Here is an 11238-nt window from a genome sequence, read left to right on the forward strand (position 1 = left end):
GGGGGACTGCTGCCAGTACATGTTAGAGTGGAGCAGTTAAAGTTGAATCATAATGTCATGAATGGCTCTGCTCCCAAATATTTACACTCTCATATGAAAAGGGTTCATACACAGCATAATCACAACACTAGGGCCAGTGCCCGGTCTTGTAAAGTGCCCAGAGTATACAGGTATAACACTTTGGAATAATATGCCGCTTTCCCTCAAAATCGTAAATACTAGAGGGGCTTTTATACATCAGGTTCAGGCATTTTTATGGAATAGAGTAACCAATCTTTTTAATTAGACTGATTATTTTATGTGATCTGTGATTTTCCGATTTGAGAATGCTCTTGAACCTTGGATGATTTGTGTTAAATGTTATTGTCCAATAATAAATCAAACAATTTTCTGTGTAAATGCCCTACTATCAGCAGCCAGGATAGGGCTGGGGAGTATGACCCAATATTTGTACCACAGTATGTTTTAAGATTCTGGCAGTTTCGCGGTATATCGCGGTATTTTCCTTCTTTTGCTTGATAGGGCTTTTACATAGATTAATGGCTCATTCTACTGTCAGGAGTACAAAAAACATACCATTTTCTTTCAACTTAAAGACTTAAAGTCCTTTGACCAAAAACACATTAACAAAAAACACAAAATCAGTATTGCCAACAGGGACGTTGTAGAGCGTCCTCTGGTGGACAGACTATGCAACACCATCACTAACAGGGACGTTGTAGAGCGTCCTCTGGTGGACAGACTATGCAACCCATCACTAACAGGAGTTGTAGAGCGTCCTCTGTGGGACAGACTATGCAACACCATCACTAACAGACTTTGTAGAGCGTCCCTGGTGGACAGACTATGCACACCATCACAAACAGGACGTTGTAGAGCTCCTCTGGTGGACAGACAATGCAACGCCATCACTAACAGGGACGTGTTAGAGCGTCCTCTGGTGGACAGACTATGCAACGCCATCACAACAGGGACGTTGTAGAGCGTCCCTGGTGGACAACTATGCAACCCATCACTAACGGACGTTGTGAGCGTCCTCTGGTGGACAGACTATGCAACGCCATCACTAACAGGGACGTTGTAGAGCGTCCTCTTTGGACGACTATGCAACACCATCATAACAGGGACGTTGTAGAGCGTCTTCTGGTGGACAGACTATGCAACGCCATCACTCATAACATGGTTGACCATCCGTTTTTATTTTTTAAATATTCATTCATCAGATCATTTATTTGTCATTATAAATGATTCTGATGATGAAAAATAAAATGAATGGCCATTATAAATACTGAGCCCATGAGTGAGGAGGGTATGCAGTAAACAGGGCTCCCGGATTACTTCGGCCACAGCGCTCTCTTCCTCGTCTTCATTTCTCTATGCTTCATCGCAGACATGGGGACACGAGCAGCATCGTCCAAGTGTCCACATATAATGTGCATAATAAGAAAGGGAAAAGAAAAAACTGTGAAGTACAAATCTCTGTTTTCTCTCTGTGTGTCTCCGCTTCAGTTGACAGGGCAACAGAGACTTGAACTGGAACAGAGACACCACACACAAACACACACACACACACACACACACACACACACACAGCCTGCCCGCTTGGTACAAATGAACACACTCACTCACACATTAAAAATGCAAATACAGGCTGTTACAAACACAGACACTGTCTTCCACTTGACTGTCTCTTTACCACATACACAAAAACACACACACACAAACAAACACACACACACACACACACACACACACACACACACACACACACACACACACACAGAGTTGGATGTCTCTGTCAGCAATACCAAAGCAATTCCATAGGCCAAAGGACATTTCTATCAGTGGGTATTAATTGCTTGGATGTGTTCAATTATAAAATGTAAACCAATTATGATTCATAGTGCTGTCTGACACTCTTCCAGCTATACAAAGCTACATTCCACTGTGTGTGTCTGCGTCTAGTGTAGCTGTCAGAATGTCTCACCAAGAAATTACTGTTTTGGGGAAATTAAATCAGTGTGATTGTGATTGTACAGTGCAATATATATTTAAAGCTAATTATGAAATGTCTGCACGTCAGCGGAAAATACATGGACAAAGTAGATGTAATGCAAGGCTTAGAGATGAGATGAGATGGTGGTATAAATTAGATCATGCTGGAGTCACTGGCATATCGATTATAAAGAAAGTCAGGAGGCAGAGCTTTTACTACCATCACTAATAATGTCTCCCATTATTTCCAAAGGTTACGATCTTTGCAATTGTTCTAAACCCAACTTTAAAGAAGTCATTTCAAAACCACCGGAGACTGAAACTACTCACTCACGGTCATACTGGAGCAGTCAAATGTGTTTAACGACGGTATAAAATCATGTGCGTAAGCTACCGGGATTTCTGTTTTTTCTCAATGATTCAGAAATCCACTTACGTGGTGCTTTTGTAGATTTAAAATGAAGAGGTCGGGCTGAGGTTTGGGATATTCAGTCGTCTATGTGCTGAAGCCAGCGAATGTGACAGAGAAAGGATTTTTCAGAGGAAGATACGAGGTGTGGAGAGAGGAGCTGACAGGGCGACGACAGGCCAGACCTGGCACACACACACACACATACACAGAAACACACACACGCACTAATAAACACACAACTCTGCATCAATTATTAACTGTTTTTGCCTTTCCTTGTTCCCCTGGACCCTTTTTGGATTTTGGATTATCTTGGATTTCTTGAACTTTATGTTTTTGCCTTTCAGATTATCAGTTGGTTGAACTTTTTTGTCAATAAATACTGGACATTAACCTTCTCCTGCCTGCTTCATCCCTACATTTTGGTCCCTGCACCCATTGTAACACAGAACATATCATATAAAAGCTGAGGACCCCAGGATCAACAACCCTTCCACTGGTAAACAACTGCACAATAAAAAAGGAAATAGACAAGGAAAATGTATGGTAGGACTAGACCAGATGACAGTATATTTGGATTCTTGACAGTAAAAGATTACTTTTATTATAAATTGAGTTTAAGTTTTACCTCAAATTTGGATTCAGATGGAGCGGGACGGAGGAAGTAGAGCGTTGCTATGGCTGTCAACGATAAATATTGTTTTTAGGAATAAACCTGCCTCCTGCCTGAGCTGTCCATAGCTGAATAGGGTAGACCTATGCTACTCTATTTCAACGTGGGCCATAATGGTGGAACATTGAGAGCCTATTATCTTCTGTAGTGGTGTGAAAAAGTAATAATCAAAATCCTTATTGAGAAAATGAATGGGATTTTGACTTCCAGGACCACACTGTTGAGCTCTATACACATTAGTCTTTTTCCTGAGTCACTGAGCCACTGGCCCAGCCATGTAAATATGATTATCACTTAGTAGAGATGATGAGGGGAACTGGGAATTTGCTAATTTTCTACAATTTGAGCTTCCACTGTAGATCAGAATCTAGCCCAACAGACAGTGTGTGTAGGGGGAGTGCAGAAAAACACTCCTCTTCTTACTCTCCTTGTAAATCATAAAGCAAACCGTGCAGAACAACAACTGTAGCTGTAAGATAAGATCAGGCCTTCAGCACATCTGACACCCACACACAGTACACACACACACCCCGTACGGCAAAGGGACCAGGAGGTTGTGTGGAGTTCATTGCAAGGTTGGCTGCAGATACCTTGAAAGCTGACGCACTGTGCACATCCCTTTAAATCAATGTGGAGGTGATGCTTCTTACAGCTGTCAAGTATCCGACTGGTAATATCTTTTTTTTCAATGACTAAGTGGAGCAGTGCTGTACTGTTGTGCTGTAAATGGAAAGAGCTTGTATTAGTTTAACGATGTATTTTTGCATTAAGGTTTTCTTCCATTGTGTAGTTTTCTTTTCAAGCTCAAAAATTAAAATAGTAAAAATTAAAATAGTAAATTAAAAAACTGGTCCTCCAAACCACTTCTCCAAAGTACATTATAGGTTACAAAACAACTGCTAACAGGACTTTTCACATGAACACAGAAATGTATGGTAACTCTGTTATATTGAGGAACAGAGACATGTGAATTTGCTACAGAGCGATGGATGCACCACTGCAGCCAGGGAGCCTTCGGTAAAAGCTTTTTCTACACCTCTGATTGGCCAACGTCGTCTTCTTCTTCATTGCATGACTGGCCGACGTACAACAGTGCTTTTGTGGGAAGACACCTTGAACTCCTAAAGAGGTTTTGCATTGTACTAGTCTGAATCGATGGAAGTACATTACAAGGACATGTCATTGCTTGACATTCGGTGTGTGTGTGTGTGTGTGTGTTGCTGTTCTCAAACTCTGTTCGCTTCGGGAAACAACAGCAGACTTCGAGCTAACAAGCTGCATGATGAAATTGTGAAGTTTTGAAAAGAAATTGGATGGTGCAACAATGCAGGCCTGCTCGGTTCTTTCAGGGAAACATTGTAAAGATTTAAAAATCATGTGTTTGCTCTCTAACTGGGACGTTTTGGGACTGATTGGTGGGGTTGCTGTAGACAAAGTACACACGGAGATACACTGGTAAGAGCCAATGAGGTGTGACCATGTATCAGCGGATTTAAATAACTCACGTTAATGGAATTAACAGTTAACTTCATGAAATATTGTATGTGGTGTTATGTTATAAGACCATTAAAATATGCCACAAATCTAACAACACATCCAATAAAACTATCAATCTTGTTTTGAAAATATTTGTTTGTATATTGGCCAAAACAAGGTAGTCCACATCCACTGTTTAACTAAAACTAAAATCCACACATAACCCCATTTCACATTAAACACCATGGCAATTATTTGTTTGGCAGCATGTGAGAGTCGAGGAGAGGTAGACAGTGAGACATGCTGTGGGGGGGGGGGTATAGTGTACATGTCTGTGTACTGAAGTGTATGTGTTGCTCCTTTTCCTAGCCCACGACCAGTTTAGCCTATAATTGACTTATAAGCTGTGTGTGGGTGTGCAATTAACTGAAACCTAATTAAAGAAGTGCCTGAAATCTGCATAAGCAGTTAAGCCAACCCAACAACAGCCAGCATCCACAATCGAGATTTCCTTTTATAGACTTTTGATTAAAGAAATACACTGACATTTGAATAAATACACTCTTTGATCAAGCTCCTGTTGACACATTGCATTTAATTGTAGCCCCAAGTGTGTGTGATGTGTTCATCTTTTTGTCTTTCTTTTGTTATTATGCATATTTCTTAAATCCTACACATGGTCCATAACCAACTCTCCCTTACTCCTAACATTGCTGCAACTACCCGATCGTGTAGATCCATGTTGCACAACAGCAGAAGGGTAAGTCCCGTTCTAATACAGGATGCAGCTCCGGTTCTGGTTCAGGCTCTAGAAGTCTCACATATAGACTACTGCAACTCCCTCCTGGCTGGCATGCCTGCAAATGCAACCCAGCCTCATATACAAACATACCCTGGCTACGTTTGTCCAATGTGCAATAACGTAGAGGGTCATACAGTCATACAATTCAAGAGACATTATTGTAACCTCTCTACGTTATTGCCCATTGGACCAACGTAGACTGGGTTGGAAAAAGCCATCCGACCTCTGCAGATCATCATCTAGAACGCAGCAGCTCGACTGGTCTTCAACCTCCCCAGGTTGTAATTTCCCCTTGTGGGACTAATAAAGTATACACTATTATTAGTGTTATCATTTATTTGTCTCACACTACACTGGTCTCTGCTCCCTTCGCTGGTCACCAGTTGCTGCCGCATCCACTTCAGGACACCATCACGAGCGTACCATGCCGCGAACTGATTAAGTCTTACATCCAGGACATGGGCAAACATTACACCCCCGCCCAACCCCTCCACTCTACAGCTAAATAAGCCAGATAAGACTCTGATACACCACAGTACTGCACTAATGCAAACTGCACAATGGGTATATTAACATTTCATCATGTCATTTTTGTATTCTCAACTTTGTTCTTGTATTTTATCCTATTATTATTTCATGTATATTGTATGTATGTAAGTATATTGTATCCTAGTATCTCATTTATATTCTGTGATGAGTGACGGATTTTGCTGCTGCAACACTGTAATTTCCCATTTTATTGGGGTCAATGTCTACCTATCTATCTATCTATCTATCTATCTATCTATCTATCTATCTATCTATCTATCTATCTATCTATCTATCTATCTATCTATCTATCTACCTATCTATCTATCTATCTATCTATCTATCTATCTATCTATATTGGCCAATCTGCTTCAATCACTGTATGGGACACCTAATAACTCAACCTAATCCTGTCCTGGCTCCCAAATAGTGCAAAGAGCTCCCCATCGACACCAGGACAACTACATGTCTACACATCTAAAAACGCAACTCTTCCGACTGCACCTTGGCTAAGAAGATGATAATTATACAAATACTTCTTTTGTTTTTATTTTAAATTGCACTTATATGTGTTGCTTTGTAGTTTGGCTTATTTGAACCTAATGTTCTTTGATGTGATTCTTGCTGTTCGGAGTTTCATGTTTGAATGCACTTATTGGAAACGGCTTTGGATAAAAGCATCAGCTAAACTAAATGTAATGTAATGCAAACCTGCAACCAACCAATTCTGGTGGAGAGAAAAGTCCTTGGTTCACTTTTCCATCATGGCAATTTACTGGCAAAATACAAATGAGATGTAGTGAGATGTCTGTTCTAAACGGGCCAGCTGCTCGGCCTGTGGTGCTGCTGCTTGCAGAGAACCATCATCCAGACAGTTTCAGCAGTACACCTGCTAGGGCTGCTCAATTTATCAGATTTCATTCCCAGTCACGGTTTGGCGTCCCACGATCAAATTTACGTGATTGAGCGATATTTCGAGTGTGTCATTCCGTTCATAGAACGCTTTTTTTTGCAAAGCTACTCTACTGCTCAGTAAACCACTGTCTGATAATCTGCCAATCATAGATAGGTAGGTAGATAGATAGATAGATAGATAGATAGATAGATAGATAGATAGATAGATTGAATAGAATAGATAGAGTTGTTTCCTCCAAATTCCAATTCCAACAGATAGCTGTAAATAGCCTATATGTGACAATAACATTTGTTTTAGTTAAACAACAAATAATCATGATCTCAGTGTTAATCAAAATCATGGTGATTATCATTTTGGCCATAATCATGCAGCCCTAACACCTGTCGTGGCTATGCTACAGTGTATCTGTCAATTGCTAACCGCTAGCTATTTGGGACCAGGCTATTTCCAGGGGAAAAAAGCATCCATTCCTTTATCAGTTACATTGTTGATGCTTAAACTGTTTGGGTTTGCTGCACTGTAGGCCTGCACGATTCGGGGAAATTGATATAGAATTGATATCCCGGTTTTATGCCACAATGTTTTAGATCATGACAAAAAAAAAGCCTGTAGACATAGAGGCCTCAATGAAGAGAAGGGAGGGGGGGTGCTTGGAAGCCCTTCAAAACCTATTTTATACAGTCTGTTTAAAAATCACAGAAGAAACTAGTAGCATTTATTTTTTATTTTTAAATCAAAGTTATATAAAAATCAAATCGTGCACAGGGTGAATCAAGATTGCGATTTTATAACGATAAATATTGCAGGCCCACTGCACTGTAACCATAATCTATTTCTCCATCTGTTGTTGAATGTACTGCAGCGACGGAGCGCAGGCTGTACCCAGCATGCCGTTCAGCGGTGTAACAGTTAACAGGGGTCCCCTGTCAGACAGAGAGACAGACCGATACATACATTTTAGTCCCAGATCATCATCATGTATTCTATATTAATACTGAGGAAATGGATAGGAAGTATCCCAGAGCAGGACGCAGGTCAATTACACTAGGAAGTGATCCAGATGAGAAGCACTTTACACCAGTTACTTATTAAAGTGGTTTGTGGGTAGTTTTAAAAGCATTACATTTATTCAACATAAAAGAGGAAACCTGGTACAGAAACAGATCCTTATAGACTTGAATGTGTCGGCTGCTATGTCATTTTTAATATTTCTACCTATTAGGCCACTCAAAAAAACATGTCAGTTATGACTTACTTTACCCAGAAATATAGTAGAATAAATCCACTGAACATGTTCAACTCAACGTGGTCTGAGGTCCTAAAGAGATACTTTTGTCTTTTCCAAGGTCAGATTTTGCCAGCAGCGTGTAACAGTCGGTAGCAGTTTTGTAGTCCTGATCTGAACAATAAAGCAAGGACACACTTACAAAATACTAATGTATGAGTATGTATTGTAATTTTAATGTAGAGAGCAGTATAACAGTCCAAACCTGGCCTTGATTTGTCCGAACACTCACGTCCTTTCCAAGGACATGTTCAGACCCGGAAAAAGCAATCTGGGATTTGGCCTCGGGGGTGTGTGGGGTGTGTGGGGGTGTCACTGAAATGGCGTACAATCGTGTGACATCTTGTTGTGTTCCTTAACCCACCAAAAGTAGCACAAGTAGACTATATTATATTTCACAATTACAATTTTCTGTCAGATTGTTTACATATTTCAAACTTTCCGACCGCGCTTGAAGGCAGCCTTATTTCACAATTTTTGCTTAAAATATTCAGCTGTAACACAAAGTCCTGGACAATTCAGTGCTTGGGTTTGTTTTTTTACCCCTGTCCTTCCCCCAATGTAAGTTGAGTGCAGATTTGAGTCACGCATGCGTCACTTTGCGACAACTAGCACATAAGATGCTAACGAGAGACTTCTGTACTTTCAACACAGTAAAAATGGACCTACTTAACGAAGTTGGTTCACTGTTGGCTGCAAGTTAGCATCAAACACAACAAGGCTGTGAGTTAAATGGCGTTTTGAGCTAACGTTAGCAATCAATCAATCATAGATAGCTAGAACATAATTGAAATGACTGCTAGCTTAGCTACAAGTTAGCAATCAAACACAACAAAGGCGGTCAGTTGAATGGCGTTTTGAGCTAACGTTAGCATCAAACAACCATAGATTGCTACGTTTTTCTAATGTTCCCATCTTCTGTTATTGTTTATAATGAGAAAGGTGTTTTATTTAATGGATTTCACAGATTTCAGTATGACAGTTATGTCGTAAACCGTTAAAATCTGAGCATGTACGACTCACACTTGCACTCGACCAGAGCCGTTCTGACTCGACTCTCATGAGGTATGACACGTTATGTCGTAAACCGCTTGAATCGGAACAACACGACTCAAATCTGCACTCAACTCACATCGGGGAGTGACAGCCCTCATAGTGTTTTGTGGCTGCAATAGAAGCAGTGATGTTTCCTGTTTCCTCAAAACACACACACTCACACTCTGGTGCTAGTTAAACGACTTGCCACCGCAGCGTGACGTCTGATTGCGTTTCCCAAAAAGTTGAATCGGTCTCCACAAGCTTGCTATATTTTTTCCGCCTCCCCCCGTTGAGGCAGAAACACACTCGCCCTATTTAAAATGAATATGCAGACCTGTGTTTTCCCGGCACCGTCTAATGGCCGACGCAGGCAGTGTGAATGCAGGCTCACTCATGACTTTTATACATCATTTTAAGGCTGTTTTCAATGCCATTCCAAAAAAAAAATCCCAACAGAGAACCCCCCACTGGAGCTAATAGTTGCCTAAAGTGGAAAATGACAAGAAAGAAAAAGAATGAAAGAACAAAGTGCAGTACAAAACAAAAATAAAAGCAAAAGAATGCGAAGATGATAGTCTCAAAGGAAGGACGCTCTCCAACGAGAGTCTGTGATGTTTTTACTGCACCAACACCAGTTGAGACTGAATCAAGTGAAAATGGGACTACAGTATGTGCCTGCATGGGTAAAGGCAGCGCCACAGAGCCCTGTGCAGGTGATGGTATCCAGCTGGCAGCAGCATCTGCACAAACACAGGCTGCACCTGCATCCCTGCCAGCATGGATTCCAGTTTGCTAGGGGGGGAAATGGGCAACGCTCGGTGTACAATTTTACAGAATTACTTTTGTTTTGGATTGAATATGGCAATGGCACACAGGATTGAATGCAAAACCCTGGTGTTATTATAAATTCCAGGGCACCTGATTAGTATATAAGAAATATATAAGAAATACTGTTTTTGTGTCAATGCGAGCCAACGGTGACTCATGATTTACTCTTGTTTGTGAGGGTTAAACCATAGTGACATTTCTGCACAACACGTGAGCTGTTGCACGGGGTTGGACTGTAAGATGAGACGGAAGTATCCACAGCCACCACGCCACTTAGTACTCCCAGTGCAGATACACGGAGTATAAGTGTCTCCAATATGGATCTTGTCAATGGGCTTTTATAGCAGGGGAAACCTAATGAGAAATCTAATTGTGCATGGTTTGATTCCATTTGGACAAGCAGATGGCAATGCCAAATGTTATGCAGAAATATTGTATCTTAGCACAAAGCATTCATGTTATTTAACAAAGCGTGGGTATCTGAAAAGAGGATTTATGTTAGGTAAAAACGGGGCTTGACCTGAAACACATGACTGAACTATGTGCAGTTCTAAAGAGTTGAACCAACAACACAGTGAACACTGAGTGGGTCACACATACGTAAACTCACCCAAAAGCAGACCTCCACACTCAAACTGACATTTACAGAGATGTCATGCATACAACAAAGTCACGCGCACGCTGTGAATTCACCAACAGGCACACACACCCACGCTGTCGTGTACAAGCACTCGTTCTCACACATGCATGCACACACACAGACGAGACACAAGAGCACGTACACACACGCACAGTGTTGCAAAAAAAGGCCATGAGCGTAACTCTCTGTGGAGTTGCCCTGTCTGTCTGTAGGTCAGCCAGCTAAAGCTGCAGAGCAGAAGGGGCCACACACACACACACACACACAGAGAGAGAGAGAGAGAGTGTGCTACTTCGCAGTGACTGAGGTAAACAAAGTTCCAACGCAGTTTAAGGACATTTAAGGATGCACAAAGCTCATCCACGTTGCCTGGCTGGAGCTTGTGTGCTCTGCAGACTGAACATAATTCAATTCAGTTCAACTTTATTTATAGCATCAATTCATAACAACAGTTATCACTAGACACTTTACAGATAGAGTAGGTTTAGAACACACTATCATTCACAAGGACCCAACAGTTCTAGTAATTCTACCCTGAGATAGCAACAGTGTGACAGTGGCGAGGAAAAACTCCCTTTTAGGGAGAAAGTTCTAGGAAGCACAAGTAACTCTGAATACATAGAATCAACACTCAGATACACACACACA

At 41.2% G+C, this 11238-nt stretch overlaps 1 protein-coding gene and 1 long non-coding RNA gene across 5 annotated transcripts in view; both read right to left on the reverse strand.

Moving 5' to 3' along the window:
• The window catches only part of grip2b (glutamate receptor interacting protein 2b), a 375168-nt gene that overhangs the window by 333734 nt on the left and 30196 nt on the right, over positions 1 to 11238 (reverse strand). The window lies entirely within an intron of this gene.
• The window catches only part of LOC116688697 (uncharacterized), a 15185-nt gene continuing 8233 nt past the window's right edge, over positions 4287 to 11238 (reverse strand). The window contains exon 3 of the long non-coding RNA XR_004331838.1: positions 4287 to 4463. This is a non-coding gene — a long non-coding RNA (uncharacterized LOC116688697). The remainder of the gene's footprint in view (positions 4464 to 11238) is intronic.

Source organism: Etheostoma spectabile, chromosome 4 (genome assembly GCF_008692095.1).
Source record: "Etheostoma spectabile isolate EspeVRDwgs_2016 chromosome 4, UIUC_Espe_1.0, whole genome shotgun sequence".
Lineage (NCBI taxonomy): Eukaryota > Metazoa > Chordata > Actinopteri > Perciformes > Percidae > Etheostoma > Etheostoma spectabile.